The 27,235-nt window shown below is 54.4% G+C and overlaps 1 protein-coding gene across 8 annotated transcripts in view; it reads left to right on the forward strand.

Moving 5' to 3' along the window:
- The window catches only part of LOC143667184 (olfactory receptor 4A47-like), a 275,202-nt gene that overhangs the window by 169,356 nt on the left and 78,611 nt on the right, over positions 1-27,235 (forward strand). For 4 of the 8 annotated variants that reach the window (XM_077141123.1, XM_077141115.1, XM_077141113.1 and 1 more), the window contains exons 3-5: positions 2,685-2,780; positions 4,058-4,289; positions 9,730-9,816. The gene's annotated coding sequence lies outside the window, so the exon portion shown is untranslated. Of the gene's footprint in view, positions 1-1,953; positions 2,781-4,057; positions 4,290-9,729; positions 9,817-27,235 lie in introns of those variants that run through there. The other 4 variants (XM_077141114.1, XM_077141118.1, XM_077141112.1 and 1 more) reach the window with 4 other exon arrangements.

The raw sequence follows: 27,235 nt of genomic DNA on the forward strand, positions 1-27,235 counted from the left end.
TGCAGGGCCAACTGACTTGGTTACTGACGGGTCCATTGGAGCCTAGGTTAGTTTGCAGAGCTGTGTCATGCCCCATGTCCCTGAGGCATACAGAGTGTGCCCTTTCATCTGACGGGTGCAGCAAAGCCACATCCATCTGGCATTCACCAGCTTCCAGGGAACCCACGCTGTTCTCCTCTGTTTGCAGGGGCTCCTGTCAGCATGTGAATGAGGCTGGTGCTTGTGATTTAGGTCCCCCTTAGCCCACATGAGAGACAGACACCCCATGGTGTGCTGCCCTCCAGGCTTGGGGAATGCTTGCCACTGTCCTGATTGTGTTCCATGGCACATGCCTGGCATCTTGCTGCCCGGGTAGCCTGGAGCCAGCCTGTGTGCTGCTGTGTGGTCGACCGCCTCCAGCCACCTGGGAAGAGTGGGGTTGATGTGCAGGGCATGCTGCTCAGGTAGAGGTTGTGGCAATGAGCTCGTGGGCATCGGTTCTGAGATCCCGTGTCTCCGAGGACTGTGGCAGTGGCAGTGACTGGGGGCACCTTAGCACCCAGGGTGCCCTGTGAGAAAGCAGCAACCAAAGGCCTTGAGGATCCCCTGCCCCAGAGCAGGCAGTTTGGTGTCTGGGTCTCAGACTAGGGCACCGCGAGGGGTTGGTAGGGAAGGGAGTTGGCACGGGCCCTGGTGGGCAGCCTGGCGGCGGGTTAGGGGTGCTGGCTGGGTACCCCAGCTCGGTGATATTAGCTCCCACCTATCTGTGCATGGTGCCCTCTGGGATTGGTGCTGCTGTCACCCTCTGCTCAGCTTGAAGGAGGTGCCACAACCTGCGCCCATGTGGCTTCTCATCCGTAAAGCCCCAGTGTTAGAAGAAGTACAGATTTCTGAGTAAAGAGGGATGTATTATGTATCCCATGGAAACAGAACCCAAAGCGTATTATGCAAATATGAGGAGATTTGTTATAGCAATTGGCTCTTGTGATTGTGGGGATTGACAAGTCTGACTTCCATGGGGCAGGCTGTAGGCCTGGAACCTGATAGGTTTCCAGGAATCTGCCAAGAGAAGCCGGATCGTGATCGGGGTGGGCAGGGGAACACAGACCCTTTGGTGGGTCATGGGGGACCTGGTGGATGGTCAGAGCTCCTGCTGGGGGGACGGGGGCCCAGGAAGTTGAGGTTTGCAGTGTTTGGTGTGGAGCAGATCTGGCTGATGGGGGTCAGTTTGGGGGCAGGTGGGGGAGGGTTGACACTGAGGGGCAGCGGGAGGCCCCTGCAGCCTGCAGCCATGCTGCTGGGGTGGGATTCACCCGCTGTCCCCCTGCAGGCCACCCAGCCTGTGGCATCGAGCACAGCCCTCCTGACAGCCTCTGAGGGTGAGGGTGGGGGCCCTGTGGTTGTTCTGTCTTGAGACCCCTGGCTAGTTCACGCTCAGACCTGGATATTTTGTGGTGGAGGGACAGTGTCTGGGCAGCACCCAGGGCAGCTGCACCCAAGGGCCCACAACCCCACTGGGTGGGAGATGAGCCTGTGCCCTGGTGTGAATTTTGCTTTCCCCCTGCTTCTCTCTCTACTTGCTGGGCCTGGACGTGGCTGCCAGCTAACGCTCCTCACTCGTGTGCACACTGGCCCTGGGAACTCTGAGGCAGTTTTTCTAAATAAAATCAAGTAAGTCTCTAGAAGTGAAAGTGTTTGTTTTTTCTCTTTTTCATTTAATTTTCGGTCCTTTCTGCTCCTTCCTCACTGGAATGTAGATGTGAGGCCTGGAGGCCCAGCAGGTGTGCTACAGACCCAAGGTTGTAAGCTTCTTCTAGAAGATGCTCCAGGGGGCAAACCTAGTGTTTTTGTTCCTGGAAGGGAAGGAGACAGGGCAGGGCAGAGGCCAGGGGAAAGGTGAGTGTCCTGAGGAAGGGTGGCCGAGGGCTCAGGGGAGCTGGCCGCCGCTTCTTCCACGTGCCGTGATCCTGAGTCGTGGCTGCCCTATGGCCTCAGCATCCTCCTCTGTTATGGAATGGGGGCTGGGGGCAGAAGGGCCCCTGCCAGGCTTGGTCACTTCCAGGGAGCTCCCTTTATTGTTTCCAAAGAGGGAGTAAGTTGTGTGTACACAGCTGTATGCACAACCCCACACGCACACACGCACACTCACAGAAACACTTCTTGCTCCTTTTTGGAGGGACACTTGGAAGGTCAACACTGGCTATATTTATTTATGAGATTATGACCGATTTAAAAATTTGCATGTACTTTTCTTTTTTTTAATTTATAATTGATTTTTTTGGGGAGATGTCTGGTCCAGAAATCAAACCCGGATCTCCTGCATGGAAGGCGAGCATTCTACCACTTAACCACCCATGAACCCTATAATGTACTTTTTATAATTAGAAAAGTATGCCCCTAAGTTATTAAAGACAGTATAAAGAAATTCTGCATCCTTTCTTATGAATTTATAGAAATGGGAAAGTGGATGATGACCAGGAATAAAACGGCTGGATTCATGGGGTAATGCCTAGAGTCCCAGGTACAGGCCTCTCTTGGCGTCCCTGAGTGCATGTGCCTCCCCCTCACTGTCCGTGCGCATGAGCGGCCCTGAGCTTGTGTACCTCCCCCTGACTGTCCACCCACACAAGCAACTCTGAGTACGTGTGCCTCTCCCCTGCTGTCCACACACACAAGCAAGCCTAACCGTGTGTGCTTCTCCCCAGGTTCACACGCACAGGCTGCACTTCCTGGCCTTGTACTGTCAGGAGTTCGGGGGAAGAATATGAATCTTCCATGGCGCACGTGGACAAGTTTGTCAAGTAAGTGACTGTGGGCCTCGTGGAGGCTGGGGAAGGTGTTTTCATGGCAATATTGTCTACAGATTTACCCTCTGGGCATGTAATCGTGATTTGCCCACAGGAGAACTTGTGCCAAATGCCTGCCTCTTCCCTAGGGTAGGCACAAAATACCAGCATCAGTCACCTGACCCTGAAATGGTCTAGTGACTGTGTCCCTTGGGCTTAGATGAGAGTCCTGGGCAGCATTTGTGGGGAGGACACCTCTGTGTGCCCTCTGGATGCCCCATGCTGTCCTCAGGCTGCCCATCCCACTCCATGACAGACGGACAGGAGGAGGGTTTCGGTGGTCTTGGTGACTCCACGTCCTTGGTGAGTTTTCTAACTGCAGACAGAAAGCACTACAGGCCTCGTGTCCCCTGCTGATTGCACGCCTAGTGCCTGTGGGGAACTGGCTCTCCTCCTTATCCTGTATGGGGTCTCAGGTCCCCAGGCCTGGGAAGGCCCCAGCGGTGGCAGCAAGGAGGCTCAGCTCTCGAGTCCCTGTTCAAGAGCAGGAATTCCCATCTGTGGTTGGTGGGCAGCGGCTGCGGGAGGCTTCCCTCCAGGGCCCTTGCCCCAGTTTCCATCGGTGGCCATGTGTGGGGCCCAGAAGAGGCCTGTCCTTTGCTTTAGGGGTCAGGGAGGCCTGGGTCTTTCTGTTCCTCGCTTCTTCCTCCTGAGAGCTTCCTGGTCACGAGGGTGTTCTGGTTTGCTAAAGCTGCCAGAAATGCATCGGCTTTTACAAAGGGGATATTTAAGTTATGAGTTTGTCGTGCTGAGGCCGTGAAAATGTCCAAATTAAGATGCCAACAAGAGGCCGTTTTCTTGGAGGAAAGGCTGCCAGCATCTGGAACACTGTCAGCTGGGAGGGCCTGTGGCTGGGTCTGCTGGTCTTTGCACCCCGTTTGTTGCTTTCAGCTTCTGATTCCAGTGGTGTCCTCTCTAAGCACCTGTGGGGCTTCACTTAACTTCTCTGGGATATACTTTGGATGGGTTTTATCGCTTAGCATCTCCTGGGGGCATTTTTGTCTGCATCTCCAAATGTCACGGTGTTGTCATCTCCCTGCGGTGGTGCCATCTCCCTGAGTCAGCTCTGAACTCTGCGTGAGCTTTTTTAAGGACTCTGATAAACTAAGACCCACCTTAAATGGAGGGGAGGTCACATCCTTATGTAAATAATCTAATAATCAAAAGTTTTGCCTACAATATGTCTGCACCTCAAGAGTGGATTAAAAGAGCCTGTCTTTTTCTTCCCTCAGGTTGATGTGAACTGTCCTGAGCCTGCCTTTCCTTTCTTCTGTCTTGGAAGGAGGTGCAGCCCTGCGTGTCTCACCCAGGCACCCCTTCCCACCTACATCCGCAGCCCTTCCGAGTCTAGGGGGCAGAGGGCGGCCTCCCCAGCTGCTGGCTCACAACAATGAGTCTGCGGAGGGAGCCTGGGCCACCAGCAGGCCCCGTGTCACTTTCCCACAGTCACAACGGATGACAGCGGTAAGTTCAACTGTCCACCCTTAGGGTCGAGAGTATTTCACAAGGTCCCCCTCAGGAAAGAGGCCTGCCATGGCCATCCTTGCAGATGGCCCCCGTCCCCACTCCCCCAGCCCTGCACACTCCCAGCATCCCAGGAAGCTCTAGTGACATAGCTGGGAGCTGTGGAGGACAATACCTGGGACCACGGGAAGCCCCTGGCCCACAGACCATGCTGCAGCCTGGGCACAGCAAAACCCCATGTGTGGGGCAGCCTGGGCAGGGGTCCCACTGCAGTGCCATCTGCTGTGAGCTCTCTGGGCACTGGGTCTGTGCTGGGATTCCCAGGGGTGCTTGCCCCCACTGGGGTGTAGGCCAGCAGTCCAGGCTCATCTGTAGATGGAGAGTTGGGGAATTCTGTGCAAGCTGCCCTCCTGCAAATGACTGCATTCGCCATGGAGTCACGTGGGATCCCCGTCTGAGTCTGCTGTGTTCTCAGGTTTCCCGGGGCATGTGTCAGGACCCCTGCCACAAGTTGCCATCAAGTGCAGTGGGGTGACCAGGCCAGTGGCCCACTTTGGTCTGGTGTCCTGCGGCAAGAGCAGCTGCTCAGTAGTGGCCTCTGGGTGGGGCTGAGTTGCTGCTGCTGTTTCCCACCATCACCCAGGATCCCTCCTCGGTGCTGTCACATGTGCTCTTTCAAACTACAGGAACCACAGCTGCTTTTTATTAAACGCTCGCAGGACAGTGGGTGCCCCTGAGAAAGGAGATGTATGTGTCTGCAGACAAGTCTACCCTGGCTGTGAGCCTTTTCTGCTGGTTTGTTTTAGTTTTGGATTTATGCCTATTACTAACTTAGCTGTGGTTTTAAGCAGTGAATGTATACGTGTATGTATTTAAAGTCACAATGTGCCACACACATTTTTCAGGGAAAAAGGTAATATTTAAATACATCAAGAATCCCTGAAGTCTGAAAAAGACAGCAAAACCAGTTAGAAAACCTAATCACTTTAGGCATTTAACATGGAAGAGAAAATGCAGATGAAGAAGTACAAAAGCGTTAGGAGATGTCCTTTCGCCTTGGCAGGCAGGGAGACGCGTCTTTTAACTTGGAATGAAGTTGTGCTGCTTCGTGTCCCCTTGAAGGGACATAGAACAGAGCATCACCACTTCCTGTGTGTATATATAAGTACATTTCTACCTGTGTCCTACCTACATACAGAGTCTTTATTTTTGCGTTACGTAGTTATCTTTTAAGGAGATTAGAAAGTCAGAAAAATGTTATTTTAGTTTTAAGAAGCCATTTATCATTTTGAGTGCTGTTCATTCTTCGTGTAGATTCAGGTTTCTAAGTGGGATCATTTTCCTTCAGCCTGAAGGGCTTTCTTTAATAAGTCTCGTAGCTCAGCTCTGCTGCTCTTCATTTTCTCAGCTTTTAGGTGTCTGAAAAAAGTCTGTATTTTGTCTTCCTTTCTGAAAGATATTTTGTTGCAAAAAGAACTCTGGCTTATTCATTTTTTTCCTGGAGGACTTTAAGAATACTGTCCCGCGGTGTTCTGGATTGCATTGTTTCTGATGAGAATTGAGCCATTATCCTCATCTTTTCTTGTCTCTAGTATTTCCTATTTTTTCCTGTCTGCTAGATTGGTCTTCAGAGCCAGTTTTCAGCATTTGATTACGTTGTGCTTCTGTTGGATTTTCTTTGAGTTTATCCTGCTTGAGGTGCTCTGAGCTGTTTTGATTTGTGGATTTACAATTTTAATCCTATGGCAAATGTGTGTCCATTATTTCTTTTAAGTGTCCCCCTCCCCTTCTTTGCCTTCTCCTCTTTTGTTCTGGGACTCTGATTTAAGTCTGTCAGGTTGCTGCATTCTGTCCCACAGATAACTGAAACTCTTTTAAGGTTTGTCAATTCATTTCTCCTCCTTGCTTCATTTTGCAAGTTTTAATCTGCTCTTCAGTCCATCCATGGGATTTTTTTCTTCATAAAGTTTATTGCGTTTCTCAGCTCTGGAAGCTTCACTTCTGGTCCTTATATCGGTATGTTTTCCTCCTATGCGTGATTTTCTTCACAGTGTTGGCCATATTCGTTTCGCCGTCCCCAAGTTCCTTTCAGCTGCTCCCTTCATTTCTGCTCTCTTTATCTGTTTCTATAAACTGAGTTTTTGTAGGATTATGGGTCCTCTTTTCTTGATTCTTCACAGATCAGACGATCCTTGATGTGGCCCAGGAGTCCTTTGTTCAGTGTGCAGACCTTGTTCTCCTTTGAAGCGTGCTGAAGTTTGCTTTTGTAAGCTTCTTTCGATGCTGCCTTGTAGCTGTTTAAGGTAGGGTCTCTCTCCGCCTTTGCCCTGGACTGACCTGGCCGCATGCTCAGCAGCTCCTCAGCCTCGTGTGAGCTGCACCTTGTGGCTGCTGTGCTTTGCCTGCTGGTGATGGGTCCCCGGGACCTGGGAGATCTGCAGGGGCCTGACACTGTACACAGATTGCTGGGGCTCTCTGTTGGACAGCACACGGTTCTGGGTCTTCCGTATGCAGATCCCAGCCCCTCAGCCTCCCCAGGCTCTGGTTGCCTGGTCCTTCCAGGCCTGGGGATTTCCACAGGTGTTCCTCTGCATGGCAGGTGGGATGCTGGTGGGTGCCATGTGCTCCTCCCCTCGCGAGTGCAGCTCCGTGTGTCCTGTTGGCTGAGGGTCTGCAAGTGGTTGTTTTCTAGGCTTTTTCTTTTCTTTAACCGGATACCGAGTCCCAGGCTTGCTGACCGTGGGTGTGTGTTCTGTATCAACTCTAAGATTAAGTGCAGGGCACTGGGCGATGCTCGCGGACAAGTGCCTGTGCAGGTGGTATTCGCTAAATGCAGCCCAGCAGTGCCTCCTGCTGCACTCGCTACCCCAGCACAGTGGCTCTGATGCCACCGTCATGGGCGGGGACTGCACTGCCTTGTCCCATAACCTGCAGTGTCCTTGGAAATGGGAGGTGCCAGGCAGAGACAGAGTGTGACAGTGGCTTTGGGTTGAGGGTCTTGAGGAGTGAGTAATAAAGAACAGATGTGTGCTGGGTAGTGGGAGCGCAGGCGCCTTGCGAAGTTCCCTGAGGAACTGAAGGATGGCCAGGCCAGGGTCTTTGGAAGCTGCAGTAGCCACAATTCAGGGTCGCCTGTGTTCGTGAAACTGATAATCTGTTTTACTGGAGTTTTGCAAACGGATGGTATGTCTAGCAGCTCCTCCTTGCTGTCTGGGCAAAATGTGGAAGGAGGCAGATGGGCCATAGACAAACTGCTAAATGGAAGGGTGATGGCTCGCTGGGATTTGAAGGAAGCCAGGCCCTTCTGGCTGCAGGCGGGTCTCCTATTGAGACAGGGAATCAGCTAGGGGCGGCACCCGGTCCTCCTGGTCCATGCCTCCTGCAGTCTCCCGGTGGGCCTCCAGGGGGTCTCTAAGACTCCTCAAGTTCCGGGATGCCCCACACATCGTGGTGGAGCCCCAAGTGCTGGAGCTAACCTGCCAGCCCCCAGAGCTGGGGAAGCCGCTCGGGCTGAGAGGGGCAGTGGGGTCACCAGTGTCCCATGGGAAGGGAGTGAGAAAGCTCCTGGCTGCAAGCGAACCCAGAGTTGCTGGGGCAGAGAGCAGCTCCCACCAGGAGGCCTGAGCCACCAGGGCCCCACCCCGCAGGCTGGCCACACCGGGCCCTGCCCACAGTAGAAGACTTGCAAAGTGCCCTGTGCCTGCGCCCACCACGAGGGGCCTGGGGCTGGCGGCAAGGCCCAGGCTGCCTCACTGCCCCTGATGTGGAGGGCTGCGGAAGCTCCACCACCTTGCCCGGGATGCTGGCTCTTCTCCCTTGAGGCCCTTTTCTCCTGTGGACCTTGAAGGGCAGAGAGGAAAAACTGAGGTCCCAGTCTGGGAACAGAAGGCACTATGGCCCTCACCCGGTTCTTTAGGGACCCAGCCACCATATAGAAGGCCATGCTTTGGGCAGGAAGGACGAGACGTCCCCACCCTGGATGAGGCAGTCCGTACTGTGGGGCCAGTCATGCCAGGGCTGCCCTGGGTGCCGCTTCCAGGCCGCTGCCCCATTCTCCCTCTCCCTGCCGCCCTCCCCTCTTCTCAGTTTCGAAGCAGAGACTAGCGTCTCTGCTGTTCCCTTGTGAACCAGATTCCTGAGCAGCACAAGTAGTATTTTTTAAAGTGTGAAGTTTGGTTTACTTTGCAGTTCATCCCAGCTAGCTGACTGAGCTAGCAGATACATGTAGTGTGCATACTGGAAAGCAGACTCTGCATCAAAGTTTCTTCGGGGTGGTTTGGAGCGGATGTGTATGTAGGGGCATCCCTGGATGCTGAGTCGTCTACAAAAAGAGCAGTTCCCTCCTAATAGGAAGAGTCATTCAAGGTGGGTCTTGGGAACATGAGGTCCTTCTTATGAATGTGTGTACCTTTCTACATTCTGGAAACTATTAAAAAAGTTCAGGTGAGGGGAAGCCCGTCAGGCTGAGTGGTGGGTCGTGAAGCTATCCCCAAGGGTCATGGGTCTGAGGTCCTATTACCTCCAGGCTGTTAGAAGAGTATTCACGGGGCTCAGCTTTGCGGGGAATGCAGTAGGGGAGTTATTCAGAATAGAAACCCTGTTTCTCCCCATTTGCCAGCATGCCATGTACAGGGGATTCGAGAAGATAAAGTACAGTGGAGGTCGATTTTGAGAATCTTCAGCAATGTGTAGACACGTCCATCAGGAGCCCATTTGAGAAAGAAGTAAAGAATAAAGTATCTTTTAGAAATAGAAATATTGCCGCAATCACTTTCTTTTGAGTTTTCTCTCCTAATGTATTCATTCTTAGATCTGAACTGTGCCAAGTCTCAAAGCTGTGAAACTGGGCCCCTTTCTCTGCTGACGGGGCAGCCCTGGCACCTCCATCCTCCGTCCCCTTCTGTCTCACCATCTCCTCTGGGAATCCAAGCGGATGCGCACGGGGAGCTCAGGCTTCGGGTTGGGGCATGACAGGGTGGGGCCCCTTTTGCCCCTCACCTTCCTTGTTGCCCTCCCTGGTGGGACCAGGATTGTGAGTGTGCACGTGAGTCCTGCTGTCGGGGCTTCGGTGTCCCAGCAGAGCCTGGACGTGCACTGTGAGGAGATGCCCTGGCTGCACTCCTGGCAGGTTCCCCCATCTCGGGGGGCTGTGAGGTGACTGGGGTCCCTGTGCCCAGTGTCAGGCATGATGCCCCGGCTGCACCCCTTGCAGGGTTCACCATCTTGGGAGGCTGTGGGGTGACTGGGGGCCTCTGCGCCCAGCATCCGAGCACACTCAGGCATGCCGGTTCCTGTCCTGGCTGTCAGCGTCCTTCACTCATCCCTTCCTCTGCCTCGTGGATTTCAGGGTGTGAAAGTGTTGAAACCAGCACTCTTGTGCCCGCAGAATGGTGAGGTGCCTGGGTGGGTTTGCATTAAAGAGTCACCTTTTCCCTTCCAGAGAGCTCCTGTCCAGTGATGTGATGACGGCGTTCAGCAGGGTTTGCTTCTACCTGCATGAAGCTGTGAGTCCGAGGAGCACTTCATGGTAAGCCCTCATGTGCCTGGGGCCCCAGCGTGAGGCTGTGGGGAGCTGGAAGCATGTGCTTTCCCTGGTGAAGTCCATCGCCTTGGTCTGAATGCTCTGTCCCTCACAGAATGTGATGGCCCCTGAGGTGAAGATGCAGCCACATCTCTGCAGCCCTTAAATGCCAGGGTGGAGCCAGCAGTGGGAGGAGCCTGCTGTGTGGGTAGAGCTTGCTGAGTGGGAGGAACTGTCATATGGGGTGGAGCCTGCCCTGTGGGTTCGAAGTTGGAAGCCCAGAGCAGTACAGCCAAGTGGCTCTGGAACTTAGAGGACAGTGGCACCTTCTGCAATGCCGCGTGTGGCCAGTTGCGAGTGGGCAGAGACTGGTGGGGGAGCCACTTGAGCAGGGTTTTAGAAGCTGGCTGCTGGGTGGGAGCACCATCGTATCAACACCCTGCCTGTAGGGAAGCCCCAGCTCCCCTCGCAATAGGTGGTTTCCTCACCTCTCCTCCCTGGGCTCCCCTCACTCGCCATGTGTACAGCACCCGTGTGTGATTTGTCTTCCCCACGTTACCTGGTCTGCATCATTGGCTTGTCATCCAGCCCAGCAGAGGGCTTGACCCTGGCAGGAGCATGGTCCCACCTGAGGCTGGATGCAGTGATGGGTGTGAGTGCCGAGGCCAGGGTGGGGAGAAGCATGCCCATTGGAGGGAGCACAGGGACAGGTGCCGCCTTGGGTGCCTTGGGGAAGCAGGGAGTGGGCCAGGGTTTACAGTGTTGTTAAGTTGGGACACCTGTGCCAGCGACGGCAAGAAACTGGCCTCACCCTTCCTTGCCCCCAATCCCAGCCTCACCCGGCCTCTCCCCCTTGTCCAGCCTCACACCTCCCGGTGCTCAAGCACACTTACAGCACTCTGGCCTCGGGCAGCGTGCAGCCGGCGCACGGGTGTCCGGGTGCATCACGAGGGTCAGTGCCCAGCGGTGCTCCACCTCTTCATCTGGAGCTCACCCGAGAGTCCGCACCTCCGCCTGCTCCCTCTCAGGGTGATGGTACCAGGCCAGCCTCCTGGCTCCCTGCCGTGCTGTGCAGCCCTCTCCTGCCAGCCTGTTGCTGTCTCCCTCATGCTGGATGTGGCCAAGTGGATCCTGCACTCCAGGGTGTCCGGGAGGGCTGGGCAGCCCTGGGCCTGGTGGTCACCCTCCTCATCCCAGCACACTGGCCTCTGCCTGTCAGAGGAGGCACATTGAATTTTTATAAGATTAGTGGTGGTGGAGTAATATTTTTTAGCTGAGTTTGGTTCAAAGAATAGGCCATAAATTGAGAGAGGAAATTGAAATGCATTTGTCTTGTCCGTAAATGCTGTCACAAGTATGAATGGGGTCAGAGTCCTGGCCTGTTCCCAGAATGAAGTTCACCCTATGGAGGCAGCAGGTGGGGTTGAGGCCCTCACCTGGGGGTTGTATCCCTCACCTGAGCCCCCGAAGGCCTGACCCTGCACGCTGTTGGCCCCTACTTTGCCAGGAGGTGACACCAAAGCTGTGTCTGGCCCTGAGTATCAGACACTGCACTGTAATGACAGGGGGAGTCTTGTTGGTCGTGGGTGCCTGCCCAGGGCCCTCACTCACCGCCTTCCTGGGGCCGATGTCCCCTCTGGGCTGGGTCTTGGGCCCGGCCCTGCCTCCGGGTTTTCTCTGGGACGTTCCCTTGTGTGGCTTCTCATCAGGTAGTGGAGGGCATCGGAGGGCCGCTAGTCCAGGCCTCAGGGTGAGACCCTGAGCTCAGCACTGTGACTGTGCTTTGTCAGCCACAGCTTGGCTGGGCTTAGGTGGGGCTGTGCATATGGTGGACCTGCCCTGGATAGCATCGGGTGTGGACAGTGCCGGGTGTGGACAGTGCCGGGTGTGGACAGCGCTAGGTGTGGACAGGGCCAAGTACTGGAACAGTGCTGCGCGCTCAGGACAGTGTGGTGTGTGGACAGCATTGGGTGCTCAGGATAGTGCGGGGTATGGACAGTGCTGGGTGCTCAGAACAGAGCTGGGTTCTCAGGACAGTGTGGGACATGGGCAGCCCCAGGTGTGAACAGGGCCAAGTGCAAGACAGTGCTGTGTGCTCAGGACCGTGTGGTGTGTGGACAGCATTGGGTGCTCAGGATAGTGTGGGGTGTATACGGTGCTGGGTGCTCAGAACAGCGCTGGGTTCTCAGGACAATGTGGGGCGTGGACAGTGCTAACTGCTCAGGCCAGCAGCGGGTGTGGACAGCATTGCATGTGGACAGCACCTAAATGTTAGCTGCTGCTGCTGCCTCCCCTCTCCTGTAGGCTGCTGTTTTTGCTCAGCCGAGGCCCGTGCAGCTCATGGAGGCAGTCCATCCAGCTCTCATCTATTACAAGGAGCACTGGAGAGAGATCTGTGTCACTTCACTTTCTTTCAGCCAGTGCATCCGGTGGGTTTCACTGCCGGCCTGAGGGGATGACGATGGTGAAGGTGAGGGGTAGTGGTCAGCGGGGTCTGTGTCTGAGGTGGAGCTGCAGGGATCAGCCGAGGCTGAGAGGCATTTGGAGCAGAGTCCCTGCACCCATGTAGTCTGGGTGGTTGGGTCACTGAGATAGCACTGCACATGGACTTTGGCCCCCATGCTGTCCCACTTGGTCCCCACCTGGCAGCACCGAGCCCTGACCTGCCCTCTGTTTCCCAGCTTAGAGTCTCTTGTGGCTCTCATTTCCCTGAGAAAACCCCCACGGCATAATAATGCCTTCAGCGTCCTCCCAGCCTGGGCTCCCTTCCCCAGAGCATCTCTGGTCCCACCTTGGTCCTTGGTTCCAGCCACATGGCTGGCTCCTGTGCGGTTCTTGGAAAAACCTTCATGTTCCTACCCCAGGGCCTTTGCTTAGCCGTCCCTGGGATGCTTCCTCACTGGAAGTGCATGGATACGCCCCCACCTCCATGGCCTCTGCCATGGTGTCCTGTGGTCAGGGAGGCTACTGGGCAAAGGATCTGGAGCAGCCCTTGCAGCCCCTCCACCCTTCTGGGGCGTTGTGCTCAGCGAATGGGTTTGGGTTGATGGCTGAGTCCCCAGGGGCCGAGCAGTGCTTGGGGTGGGAGGGCCTGCAGCATCCATCTGTGAATTAAATGCAAGTGCCTGTTATTCCCAGCATGGGGCAGTGGTCCACCTGCACGGAGCTCAAGGGAGAATCAGGTCGAGGAGCCAGATGGGGACCCTGGGGATGTAGCTGTCTCAAGTCACGGGCTGGTGAGCTCCCCAGGTACCGAGATTGGGACTGGCCTGTCCTGGGAGGGAGGTGTCTTGGAAGACTCATGGAGCCAAGGAGGACTTGCAGGAGGAGGGCAGGGTGCATGTCCCAGGCGGGGACTTTCCTCTTCCCAGTGGCCCCGCCTCCCAATTCCTGACTCCTTCCTGTGGCTGCCCAAGAGGATGACTCTGTCCCACAGGGTCCTGGCGGAGAGACAACCACAGCCCATCAGGAAAGCCGCGGCCTCTTAGTGTGTGGGCACAGGGCAGGGGCCTCACTGTTTGGTTTCTGTGTTGCAACGTTAAACGTGTTGGATCTCCTGCAAACTTTGGTGAATCAGCACCCCAAGAACATTTTTCTGTGGATTCCATTATGAATCGCCAGTGAGTGTTTAAGAGTCTCCAATTCCGTCCTCCGACCATGGGAAATAAAACATTAGCTTTGTTTCCAGAAGAGAGTCAAGGAGAGGAAATGGCTGTGCCCTGGAGGGCCGCTGAGAACACGCTGCTCACACACCAGGCCCTAACCAACCTCGTGGGACATTCGAGGACTCGGACAGTAAAACCCGGGCACTGATTTCTGCTGTCCTGCTGCCCTGGGGAGACTGTGTCCCTGCTGCTGTGATACCGACCCTGTGGGGGCCCCAGGAGTTGGAAGATAGGGGCTGCCACCTCCTTCAGGCCCTTGAGACTCGCTGGCACAGCCGCTCTGTCCTGCCTACCTTCTGGGGGCCTCTGTACACACCGTTGCCCCAGACTCCTCTCGCCATTGCTCTCTCTTGCTTGGAGGGCCTCCCGCTTCCTACCGTTGCATCGTGCATGGTGCTTAGTGCCCACCCGCTGTGCCTGCTGCAATGCTCCATGAGTGCGAGTCCTGCCCCACTCACAGTGTACCTGTGGTGTCAGCAGCGATGCAGGGGCCTGTGCACCTCAGGCCTCATGACTGCATCTGTGCATGAGCAGTAATGGCGACGTAGCCTCAGCATGGGGCTGTGAGTGTGTTGAAATCTGTCCATAGGGAAGCAAGATCTGCACCCTTTTGGTTGCCAGAGTGGATCCCAATTAGTTGTGCGACCTGCGGCCGTCAGTGCACAGTTGTGTGCTCATATGCCCTGGGAGCCGTGGGCCTGGCTGAGTCTGGGGATCCGTGGCATCACAGAAAAGTGTTCCCCAAAGACACCCGTCTTGAAACCTGGGTCCATGCCTGCCACAGAGATGGGCACCCTGCTGTCCTGGAGTTTTGGGGTCTGGCATCAGTGTAGCTTGGACAGGTTCTGGACTCCTGAGGGTCCAGGATGCCTCTGGGCTCGGCCTGCACCTCCCCTGGAGGGCCTTTCCTGCTGTGGTCCTCAGGACGGGTGTGCTCCCATGGGCATGATTTGGTAAAGTCCTTCCCTAGCCCCTGGTGCTGAGTAAGTGCTCTGCGGGGCTTGTGGCCTTCCAAGGTATTTTCTGACCCCCTCCAGGACCCAAAACCATGCAGTCCACGGAGGAGCATAGAACACTTATTCCTCCTCCCCAAAGCCAGAACGTTGATAGGAGGATGCCATGGCAGTGACTTCCCTGAACCCTGGCTTCCCAGTGGCTGAATGAGGTAGAAATGACAAGTTTATTTTCATATGATTTCCTGTCACCTTGTCTGGGTACAACAGCATGGCATCACCCCAGGAAGCATCGTAAGTGCTCTCTCCTGACCGTCTGACCTAGGAAGCTTGAGAGAAGGGGAGAAACAGGCTGTGGAGCCATTGCCAGTGTCGGGTGTCAGCAGGGAGCCTGCAGGAACATGTAGCCAAGGCCTCTTCCACAGCCCTAGGTCAGTCTTCTCCCACCTCTGCCTTGGGCCTCCTGTTGACCCTGTAACCGAAGTGCAACGGGGTGTTTGTGGGGGTAGCCCACAGAGGGAGCTCAGGCTGGGGGCAGGGGTAGAGGGAGACCCTGAGGGATGGAGAGGTTCCGGAGCTCAGGATTGGGTGGACGGGTGGGGAAGGCCGTGGGCTGAGCCTCCGACCCTTTGGCTCCTACAGCCAAGGTGAGAGCAGCTCTGGCTCCTCTACCTACTCGAAGTCCTGGGTGGCTGGGGGTGAGGGTGTCCCTGTGGGGCAGATTCGGGCAGCCAGGATGTTTCATTGTTGGAGCTGCCCCTGAGGCTAGCGCACTTGACAGGGCAGTGACCCCACAACCGACATCTGGACCCCCCTTCTGGGCAGTAGGGTCCCTGGAGTGAGAGGCCTGTGCACCTAGCATGTGCCGTGAGCAGAGAAGTGGGTGTCAGGCCAGAAACCCAGGGTCATGACCGGTGGTGGGGCGGCCTTCCCTTCAAGGCCCCACCCCCCTGAATGGTCAGCATTGATTAGTTGTGACCCTGAAACCAGGCTGTCTGAGGGGCCTCTCCTCCAGGACTCCCTCTGGGCAGGGCCCAACAGCTAGCTGCACAGGGGCCCTCAGTTCCTGTAGCTGGAAGTGGGGGCCCCGGGCCTCTGAGCACCGAGTTACCTTGGGACCCTGGCACCCGGCAGTGTTTGTGCTGAGCCAAGGCAGGCTCGAACCCTCAGGGTGGCAGCTCCTTCCATTGTCCAGGACATGCCGTCCATGCAGCAGCTTCCTCTGGGGTGTTGCTGGCGGCTGGGCCTGGGAAGGGCAGTGCCCCTAGCCCTGCTGACCAGCAGGCGGGCTGGTCCATTCCTACTGCCATTGAACCCTCGGAGAAGGCTCCTTCCCTGGAGGGCCTGATGTCTTTTGAGGATGGGCTGAGCCCAGAAGACTCTCCCACCCCCTCCAAGTGGGAGCTCCAAGTTATCTGGGATGGGTTCGGGCCTCCTTGCTGAGTGCTGAAATAGGCGGTCAACCCAGAGGGCATCTCCCCAGCAGGGTGCTGCCCCTGGGATATGTGAGGGGTGGCCCGGGAATGTAGTTGTGGTCCTTCCTGCTTACTGCCCTCTGCCACCTGCCCCACCTCCTCTTCTCTCCTGGGGAGATTTTGGAGGAGACAAAAGGGGCAGGGAAGAGGAGAGAAGCAAGCGTGCTTTTGATGCAGGAAACACATTTGCTTCTACCATCAGCTCCTCCCTGCGTTCCCCTCGCCTGTCCTGGGGGCGAGACAGACCTGAAAAATGGAGAGAAGCAAGACTGGTTTTCTGAGGGCCCCCAGCCCCCGGCCCCGCTGAGTCACTGCTGTCTGGCCTGCAGTGGCCAGAGAATGTCATAGCGATCTTTTTAGCACTAAAATGTGAGCCACTTTACTACACTCCCCGCTGCTGTGATGTGAAAAATAATAACTTGGATCCAAATTGAAAATACCGATCTCAGGAAGGTGTTGAAAGTAAATAAATGCTCCCGAAGTTTTCAGGTCAACCGAGAAATGGTTCTCAGCAATAGGTGTGTCAGCACGCCAAGTCCCCGCGTTCTTGATCTATTTTTTCTTTGAATTGATCTTTCATTCTTTCTTCCTAAAAGTGTTGGAATCTGGTGCTCTGCCGTTGAATCCCAGTGTTTGGGCAAATCATTTCTTTAGGGCTCATGAGATGTCCCTAATCCATCCATCCACTGATTGATTGACTTCCGACTCAATCAGTCCATCCCCTGCTTTATTTAGAACTTCATCATAATTTTTTACGCATTTAGGCTTGACTTTTTTATTTCCTCTTGCAGATGAGCTGACATGGGTCTGTCAAATGGGTGGAAAACAATTGCTGCCAGGTTAATTTTATGCCGGGCTCCATGTACTTTAAGGAGATGCTGGTGCTTCCCAGCTGCAGGCAGCTGGGAAGGAGCTGTGGGCCCTGTAAATCTGCTCCTGTGCAGGAACCTCCTGGGTATCCTGGCGGTCCTGAGTTGTGGGTGCTTGTGGTTGTTCAGGAGGACCCTGTAGCAGCATGATGGAATGCTAGTCCTTTCTTTCTTGAGATACTTTTTGTTACTAAGGCTTCCTGAACTTTGTGCTGAGCCCCCAGTGCACCATGCAGCTCTGAGCAGCCTGGAGCAGGAGAGTGCAGGTACTGAGGGCAGAGGGAAGGATCATAGGGTGCAGGTGCTGGGACAGAGGGAAGGAGGCTAAGGTGCAGATGATGAAACAGAGGGAAGGAGCGCAGGTTCTATTTCTTCAGGGGAAAGGCAGCTAACTTTCAGTGTGGTTCTTTCTTACATGGGAAGGCACAGGGATGGGATCTTGGCTGGCCTTCTTTCCAGGCCTCTGGGTTTCAACAACGTTCCCTGGGGGTAATTCTTTTCTGCATCTCCAAAGGCCTGGGCTGAGCTACTAGTACTGAGATGAGGTATGCTGAGCTGCTTGGGCTGTGCTACATGGAGCTCTCTCATTTAAGCTTCCAGCCAATTAAATGAAACATCATTCATTGCAGCAGACACGCCTCCTCACTGCCTGCAGATGTCATCAGAAACAGATGAGTTTCACATGCCATTGGCTCATGTCCACAGCAACAAAGCTAGGTGACTTTGCCTAGCCAAGTTGACAGCTGAACCTAACTACCACAGCCAGTGACATTCAGGGTTTACCCCTCAGTTTGAAAGGCACATGGCAAACGTGGTGGCATCTGCTGGCTTTCTCTCCAGGCCTCTTGTTTCATACAGCTTCCAGGAAATGTTTTCCTTCTTCATCTCCAAAGGTCGTTGTCTAGTGGAGTCTGTGGTTCTCTCATCCTTCTGTCGTGGTTCTGCAGCTCACTCCTCATTCTCAAAAGGAACTCTCTCCAAAATGTCTCCCCTTTCATAGGATTCCAGTAAACTAATCGAGACCCAGGTAGAATGGATGGAGACACGTCTCCATCTAATGAAATTTAATGCCCAGAATTGAGTGTCACATATCTGAGGAGATAACCTAATCAAATTCCCTACCTATAGTGCTGAATAGGGATTAGAAGAAACAGTTGCTCCCACAAGATTGATTGATTAGGATTAGAACATGGCTTTCAAGAGGACATAAAGCTTTTCATACTGGCACACACCCCTACACAAACCCTCAAGCAGAGGTGTGAGCTTCAGCAAGAGAGCTCTCCAGCTGTCTGCCATGGACTGAAGGTTGAAGGGGTATCCAAGGGGTCTGCCGAGCAGTGAGGGAGCGGGTGTGGCACACTCCTGGCTGTGATCTCCTGCACTGCCATGTCCACACCTTGTGTGGCCTCTCCCACGTGGATCTAGAGATTCAGGGCAAAACAAAAGCCAGACTGGTTTCTTTCTGAAAATTTGTGAAAACTGACAATGTGGTTGTAAAATTTATAAGGAAATGCAAAGGACCTAGAATACTCAGAACAAGTTTGTGAAAGTACAAAGCTGGAGGCCTCCATTACTCCCCTAGGATATGCCACAGAGCTCGGCTGAGCGAGACTGCATGGGGCCAGTGTGGGCCAGGTGAGTGGCCAGAGAACAGTGCCGAGAGCTGAGAGCAAACCTGTAAATGGATGGACTTTTGACAGAGGTACCAGGGCAGGTTCACTGGGGAGAGGGAAAAATTTTCAACAAATGGTGCTGTAAAAGCTGACCATAGGCAGAAACGGAACCTCAGCCAGCCCTGACAGCAAAACATGTTAAAAAAAAATGAAGTCAGGTTGATCATAGACCTAAAAGCTAAGATTGTAGAACTTCAAGAAAACGTTACGTCTGATTACATCATTACATCTTAAAACATGGTTTTGACAAAAGAAGCCACCACCTAGTGTAAAATTCAAGATGAAACTCAACTAGACTTCATCAAAATGGAGCCCATTTGCTCTTCAAAAGACATTTACAAAAATAAGTCAGCAATTCACAGCCTGGGAGAAAGAATTTGCAAACATGTCAAAGAAAAGACTTGTACCTAAACACTGTATAAATAACGAACTGCCACAACCTGGTAAGACAAAGACTGGGGTTTCAGTTAAAGAGAGTTAAAAATCTGAATGGACCGTGTTCTAGTTTGCTAGCTGCCAAATGCAAGACACCAGAGATGGATTAGCTTTTAATAAAAGGGTATTTATTTATTTATTTATTTTTTAAAAGGGTATTTATTTTGTTAGTTCTTCAGAGGAAAGGCAGCTAACTTTCAGTGCAGGTTCTTTCTTGCAGGAAGGCACAGGGCAGTCTCTGCTGACCTTCTCTCCAGGCCTCTGGGTTCCAACAACTTTCCCTGGGGTGATTCCTTTCTGCATCTCCAAAGGCCTGGACTGAGCTCCAAGTACTGAGCTGAGGTATGCTGCGCTGCTTGGGCTCTGCTACATTGAGTCTCTCATTTAAGCACCAGCCAATTAAAGGCAAGCTCATTCATTGCAGCAGGCATGCCTCCTAGCCGACTGCAGCTGTAATCAGGAACAGATGGCATTCACATGCCGTCGGCTCATGTCCACAGCAGTAGAACTGGGCATCTTCACCTGGCCAAGTTGACACCTGAATCTACCTACCACAGACCCCTCACCCAGGATTCAGAGGGGGAAACCTTGTGTGAAATGCTCGGCATCACTTGTCTCATGGGAAGTGCAGTCAAGGCCAGAATTTTCCCCTAAACACAACTAAGTTTCCAACATTTGCTATAATTAGAAAGTCTGATCACACCATATGTGGGCAAAAATGTAAGGGAACTGGTAGTCTCACAGGCTGCAGGTGGAAATGGACAATGGAACCCCACCCGGAGAAGCATCCAGCAGCCTCTTGGAACGTTAAAATATGCCTCGCCCATGAGCCAGCCATTCCACTCCCTGGTGTTTCCCTAAGAGACATGGAGGCCCACATGCACATCCCCACGCGTACGAAACTTTTCATACGTTCATGGTTTGGCTTCATTCGTAATCACTAAATATGGAAAACTAGTCAGATCACACTCATCAGCGCATGGATAAATGCTGTGGTGCATCTGTGCAGTGGGACACGCTCAGCGAAACACAGGAAAGAGCCCCCATCCTACCTGGGCGTGGATGGATGTCAGCATGGAGCACTACAGGAAGCAGCCAGGCCAAAAAAGGGTGCATCCTTTGGACTCCAAGTCATAGTCTGGAAAAGGCAGACTGCTCTCTAGGAACGCAAAGCAGATGGGTGGTTTCTGGGGAGGGTGTGGGGTGGTCGGGGGAGGGTCACAAGGGGCCAAGGAGACTTCTGTGGGTCCTCAGGGGCAGGTCCTCAGGGTGTGGGTGTTTGGGGCCCAGTCGTTGGGGCGGGTCCTCAGGGGTGTGTCCTCTGGGGCACTTCCTCAGGGGTGGGTACTCAGGGTGGGTGGGGGGGCGACTGCCCAGACCAGCGGCGCTTGGGAGCTTGCTTGGCCTACGGATTCCCGGGCCCCACCCATTACTGTGGACTCATACCTTGGGGTAGGCCCTCCAGGGACTCCGATGGCATTTGAGCCTGAGGTCTGTCTCCCCAACTGCCTCTGCCCCACGGGGAGGCATAGGCTGTGGCCTCTAGGGACGTCAGTCCTCCCAAGCTACCTTCGTCCCTTTAGTTAGAATAAGAGCACTTGATGAACACTTGTGCGTTCCTTCTGTTTAGTACAGTTTGTACTTTAGCCTCTGTTTTTTATGGTTAAGAATTGTTCAGAACTAGAGCATCTTTAGAAAAATCTTGACATGTAGAGCAGGTCGGTGCCCACAGGTGGTTGATGCCAAGTCGGTGTATGCGAGCCAGGGGCATCCCTCTTTTCAAGGAGGCCTGCAGAGGGCTTCGGTATTCCAGGTCTGGTTACACCATCAAAACTTGCTGTTCCTGAGTTCTGACCTGTATTCATCGTTTGTCCAGCAGATTTTTCCTGCCACCTTGCTGTGGGGTCACTGGCCCTGCCTGTCCTCATGGGGGGATGAAGGGCCCATGGTGTGCTGTGGGAGAGGCGGTCCTGGGGGCCATGCCTGGTGGGGAGCCAAGGTTCGTGTCCTCACGGCATCCTGTGTCCGTTCCTGTGTACTCTGCCCATGCCCAGGCACCAGCTGGGTCCTGGATCACAGACCAGCACCACCCTGAAAATCGGGGGGCCCCAGGAAGCCTTAGGAGTGTGGTTGTGGCCAGTGAAGGGTGCCCCATGCCCACCAGGAGGCCCTTCCCTGTGGAATCCATACGTCTCACACCGCAGATGCACACGGACAGGCATGACTCTTTCCGGGCGGGGCTGTGATGGCAGCACGTGGGTCATGTGGGCTGCAATTAAAATGTATGCAAATTAAACACGATGATCCTGCTCTGCCTGAGAGGATGTAGCACCCCTGGATGGGTGGCCACATGGGCTCTGTGTGCCGCCTGCTGGTGCACTCCTGTGGGTGTTCTTAATACCTTGAGTGCTGGCAGTTGGCAGCTGGGGTGCTCAGCTGGGCTCACATGACACGGACTGACAGCGGGGCCAGGCTCGCCATCTCCTCCCGGCCCAGCGTGCGCACACCTCCTGCCTGGTCCTGCCTAATAGTACCTGTGATGGATGCAATTTAGGGAGCTGGTGGCTGTCTTTTAAAATCAGTTGTCAGTTGCTGACAGGTACATACTAAGTGCAGGCCAGGCCTGTCGGGAGTCAAGCCCCATACATCAGGAGTGGATCCTAGGGAGAAGTGGGCAGCAGGGAATGGGCTGGGAATGTGGTGCTCCGGAACAGGAGGTCAACAGGGACAGGAGAGGGTGGTGTTCCAAGGGAGGGGCAGCAGGTACAGGGGGTGGTGGTTCCCCTGGGGATGGGGCAGCAGGGACAGGGGGTGGTGGTGCCCCGGGGGGGGGTTTCAGCAGGTTCAGGGGAGGGTGGTGCCCCGGGGGATGGGGCAGCAGGGACCAGGTGGTGGTGCCTCGGGGGAGGATGTCAGCAGGGATAGGGGAGAGTGGTTCCCCGGAGTAGGGGATCAGCAGGAATAGAGAAGGGTGGTTCCCCGGGGTAAGGGATCAACAGGAATAGGGGAGGGTGGTGCCCTGGGAGAGGGCTTCAGCGGGAATAGGGGAGGGAGAGAGATGTCCCAGGGGAGAGGTCCAAGAGACAGAGAGGAGGGGCAGCAGGGATGGAGGGAAATTGCCCGGGTCCTGAGGGTTTCATTTTAAATGGGTGCCTGGTGTCTGGCTTCCTGTCCAGATCTCCGCCTAGCCACACTGGCTGAGGCATCCTCCTCAACTACAGCCTCTCCACGGTGGGTGGGGTCAACTTCCCTAGGGGGCAGGGCACCCTCTGCTGTGGGTGGGGCCACTCCCCTGTCTGGGCACCTGCCCCTGACCCCTTTATCCTGGAGGCTGCAAGTCAGGGGTGCTGGAGGGCCTGTCTTTGGGACGCATTCTCTGCACAATATCCTTAGTTTATTCACTCAGATTTTAGGAATCTTGGGTTAGAAAACTGTAACAGAGTTATTTGTTTGTCTTTTATTCTTTAATTAGGTGTTTTATTAACACACTGCTCTAATTGGTTTATTTCTCTGTAGGCCTGTGACATTGATCACAAATAAATTATAGTATTATATATTTAATTTAATGACGATTTTCAATTGTAGATTCAAGAAATTTTTCTTCCAGGCAGTTCAGGTCAGTTCCTAAACATTAGCCAGTGTTTCCAACTGCTGGCTTTATGTAAAAATAATGATTCCAATTTATCGAAAAAGAATACCGGAAGTTTCTGGGTTTTTTCCCTTATCTGTCTCGGGACTCTATCTTTTAGCAGTTCATCCTTGATTTTAAATTGCTCCCTCTGTGCCTTAGTAAGGTCGCGTAAGCCAGTGGGTGGTGGGCGTGGAGCGTGTCCTGGGGTTGTGCTGAGTAGCCATCCTGAGCTGTTGGAACCTGGGGCTGCGCCTTGGAAGCCACATGTGCTGGGAGGGTCTGTCCCTCCCACCAGCCCGGGATGGGCGCGCTGGCCAGGGGGGCCTGGGCAGTGTCCTGACAAAGGCAAGCGAGATGGCTCAGGCTGAAAAAGAGGCCTGGACGGTGCAGGATGCAGTGAAACGCCGGGACACCATGCTCCGAGGAAGAGCCAGGGCTCTCTTTTACAGGACTCCGTCGAATCCTCCCTGGTGTGACAGGCCAGGCTGGCCTCGGGTGCCCCAGGTGCACAGTGCCCACACACCCTCGCTATTCTGTTAATGCCACATCCATCTTTCAGGGGCTGGGGCACAGAGCAGCCTCAGCGAGAGATGGAAAGACCTTTATTGCCTGTTGAACTAGGTGAACAGTTGACAGTATGAAACAAGGAGGGGGCAGGCCGCCTGGGCACCGACATAACCTGACCCTCATAATGGTGCTTTCCATGGACTGCGTTCTCACCCCTCAGGCTTGGGGACAACTGACCTTTGTCAACTTGGTTTGCTCATGCTGATACAGGCTGTTTCAGTCCCAAAGTTGGGACCCTTCTGGGCATCCACCAATAGCTTTCCCTCCTCCAGGGGCTGGGTCGTGCCAGGAAGGGCTCTGAGGGAGAGCAGGTCAGAGTCCAGGAGAGGAGCAGCAGGTGGGTGGCTAGACTGAGCACAGGTCATTCCAGCCTCCCTCCTGCAAGCCTGGGGTGATTTCCAGTGGAAACCCAGAAAGGTCCCCGTCCCATCTCCTGGTTCTTTTGGTTAGAGTCTGTTCGTGACCCTTATTTCCTTAATCTGTCCATCCTCCCTGCCCTGAAACCCACATAAATCCTCGCAGTGGTTTTGCTTTTTTTGAAATGATCCTGGTTGGCCAAAGGTCTTGGCCCACTCTCTTCTTTGGTGCGTACATGTGCAGCCGGGTCCAGGCTCACCGTGTCCCTTCAGGAAGTCCCCGTGGGGCCTCTGCCCTCGCCCCCAGCCCCAGTGAGACACCTTCCCTTGAGTTGGTGCTGCAGAGGGTGTGCTGGCCATGGGGTCTGGAGTCACCGGCTGTGCCAGACCTTCATCTCACCAACTGGGTGCCAACAGGGGCCTCGGCTTCGCAGAGCTGTGAGGACCCACATTGCTGGGGCGCGACCCGAGCTGACCTGTGAAAACCGACCTCCAACCTGGCCTTCTGGCTGGTACCGCAACCCCATCTCCCTGGTCCCCCGACTTGCTCCAGCTGGGGGCGGCCTGGAGTGTGAGAGTGAACTTGCTCAATGCAGTGCCTGAGTATGCACTTATGTTTGATAGAGAAGGACACTGAAGTCCGGGCCACGGGAGCCCAGGGACCCTGGCCATTCCATGCCACCATGCTGGCTCCATCCAAAACTGCATGGCAGATGGCAGACCTGGACTGTGCTGGCCGTTCTTGGCTCCACCATCTCTGCTGCTATCTCCTCAGGTGTCTAGATCGTATCCCACAAGTGTGGGAGCTCACGGGTCTTGGCGCCAGGGGCCCACCACTGCCATGCACATCTCACGGAGAGTATGACCACTGGGGCACTGTCCACCGGGAGCTGTCCCGCTGACCCACCATGCTGCACCTCTTTGAAATCGCCGGGATGGGTCCTGCCGTGGGTGCCTTCTGGTCTGCTGCATGGACGTGTCTGCAGTGACGTCTGTGGATGGTGGTTACCAGGAATAGTGGCCGCTCAGGGCCTGTCCTCCCCAAATCAGATCAAGTCCGAGGGCTGGAGGTCCGTGGGGCAATTCGGGATCTTCGTGTTCCGCGGTGGCAGCGTCGTAGTGCACTGCTGCATTCTCTGATGGGTCAGCGGGCTTCGGCGGTCCTGGGGCATGCTTCTTAGTTCCTGGAGGCCGTTCTATGCAGCACAGCCTGTGAGTCCAGCACAACAGAACAAATCCAGGACAGTAACAGCCGTTTCAGCTAATATCTCTTCCACAGCAAGATCGTTATGTTGATTGGATAGTGTACTATGTGGACTGCAGATTTATATCAATGGTCAACATTACTGGAGAAGTATTTGCTGCACAGAAGATCATGTTTGTTTTCTGGAGTCAATTCTGTTTCCCAGAGTCATTTGAAAAAATTTAATTCGAAAGTTATTGATTTTCAATAACTTGTTTTAAGGACAATTCATGTAAAGGACTCACGTAAAGGCTTTCTTCGTAAAGCATCTTTTCAAAATCCTTTCCAGTCATTTCTTTAAGCACTTCTGCCTGAGAAATGTTAGGTGGAACTTTCACTTGTAGGCCTTTTTATTTTTAGGCACTTCTATGGCTAGAGTTTAACCAAAAATTATAGGATGTTAAGATCAGCAGAGGTCAACTTCTACCTAGCAGGCCTGTGGTCAGTTTTTTAGAAAGCCATCTTGCATTTTCTGAAGCTGAGGTTACAGCATTTACTGCGTGAATGTCGGGTTTCTTTGATCTCATGGCAGTGTCCTGGGGATGAGGGCAGAGCCAGAAATCCTTAAACTTTCAGGTCTAAGTCAGGGATGCAGCGCTGTCCACCTCTGCACAGTCCCCGCTGTGTGGATGTACCGCCATCCATGCAGTCCCTGTTGGGCCAACATAGTGCTGTCCCTCTCCCCATGGCCCCTGTCCCAGCATAGGGCCAGGACTCCGCATCTGCTCCCAGAGGCACTGCACCCATAATGAGCATTGGAGACTGGGTTCCTTTGTGTTCGTTTTAATCCAGTAGCTGATGTGATTAAACTAAGGCCTGTTAGCCCTGTCAGCAGCCCCAGTTTCAAGACTGAGCTACAGCAAGAGTATGTGTACTTAAGGGGAAGCCCACCTGCATGGGCCTGAGCAGAGCAGAGTGAAGGCCGGCCATGCTAGGAGAAGAGGGGTGTGAGACCCGGGGCTGTGACTGTGGGGAGACGACTCCCCAAACCCTGTGCTACAGTGCATTTGTGGAGAGAGGCTGGGCAGCATTCAGAAGGGCGGGAGATTGCTGACGCGGGCCTCCGGGTCACCCACCCTGCTCTGCAAGCAGCCGGGAACTGCCTGCATGCTGGGGACATAGGGAAGGGTGCAGGGGCCCATCCTGCGTGCTCGCACTGTGGTCCTTGGACAGCCTCCGACCCGGTGGCTCTGGCTGTCAGAGGCCCATGCCTGTTGCCCTCTGGTGAGCCCCTGGGTGGATTCTCTCCCTTCAGTCCAGTACGCACACAGCGAGGGGCCCCTGCGCCCCTTGCAGGCTTCCGGGCAGTTTCCAGGGCACAGATTTGCTCTTGTTTTAATTCTTGCTTTTCGTGAGACCTTGCGGATAGTGGCACAGGTTTCTATAAATGAGCAAAGCTAGCAGTCACCCTCGACTCAGGCTGATGGACTCAGCTATTCTGTGACACGTGCAAGGTCCTCAGCTTCTGACTCGGGTTCTAGCCACACGTGGGCGCGTGTAGACAGGAGAACGCTGGGACCTCCCGGTGCCGTGTCGATCCTCTGCTGAGATTTATCCCTGACAGGCCTGTTGCCTCCAGGAGCTTTCATTCTGAACCACTGTGGATGGTGATTTTCAGGCCTGTTTCTTTTAGAGGATTTTCTTTTGAGCTCAGGCTCGGGTCCCGCACACATCTGCTCTCTGCCTCTGTGCGGCGGGGCCAGGCCTGGGACCCCCGTCTCCACCTGTCCTCTCCGTCTTCGTCTGCTATTTCTCACTATCGGGGACATCCTTGTTATGCACCGTGAGGTTGTCAGGGGATGGAAGCTCAGAACAGGGTCACATTTTGAGGGATGGGCATGAAAACTTGGTGAATGCACCTGCAGGCCACCCACCAGCCCTGCATCCCTGGGGTCAGGTCTGCACATGGCAGTGAGTCTCATGCTGCAGCCGCGACTTGTCCCGCACCACTGTATGCCCTGCCCATGCTTCGGCCACCTTCACTTGTAGCTTCAGTTTGCCAGTCTGATGCACCAAGTCCTAGGTAGAGAGTTTGCTTAAGAACCAAGCTGTTTCTTTACAACAGCTCATATTCCTCTTTGTCAACCTGAGAAGGAAAGTTTTGCAAGTTTAGACTGGGTTGTTATTTCATGTCATGTCTGTTGCGGCCACAGAGGTGACAGCTCTGCCTGCGAGCTCTATGCACCGGGCCCCTCCCAGGTCTGGGCGTGGAGCGTGCACAGCCACCTTCCCCCAAGGGCTGGGCCGTGGGCTCTGGCTGCACTTGAGTCCTGGGAATGTCCAGGCCGAGCCACGGCCACTGACCTCATGTCAGAGCTGCCAGCCTTATATTTCCTAGCATGTAGATGACCTAATATAGATGCTACTGAATTGTGAGCAGGAGCCCAGGCAGCTGTCCCAGCCACATGGTTGACTCGGGGGCTCCGTGCATTGGCGCTGACTGAGGACGGTCGTGGCTCTGGGGGCTCCTCCTGAACCCAAGACCTGGTACTACTTGTATTTCTTCATTTAAAGATTCTTTGGCTTTCAGCTTATGAGAGCCAGTGGGTGCAGCCCTC

Source organism: Tamandua tetradactyla, chromosome 23 (genome assembly GCF_023851605.1).
Source record: "Tamandua tetradactyla isolate mTamTet1 chromosome 23, mTamTet1.pri, whole genome shotgun sequence".
Classification (NCBI taxonomy): Eukaryota; Metazoa; Chordata; class Mammalia; order Pilosa; family Myrmecophagidae; genus Tamandua; species Tamandua tetradactyla.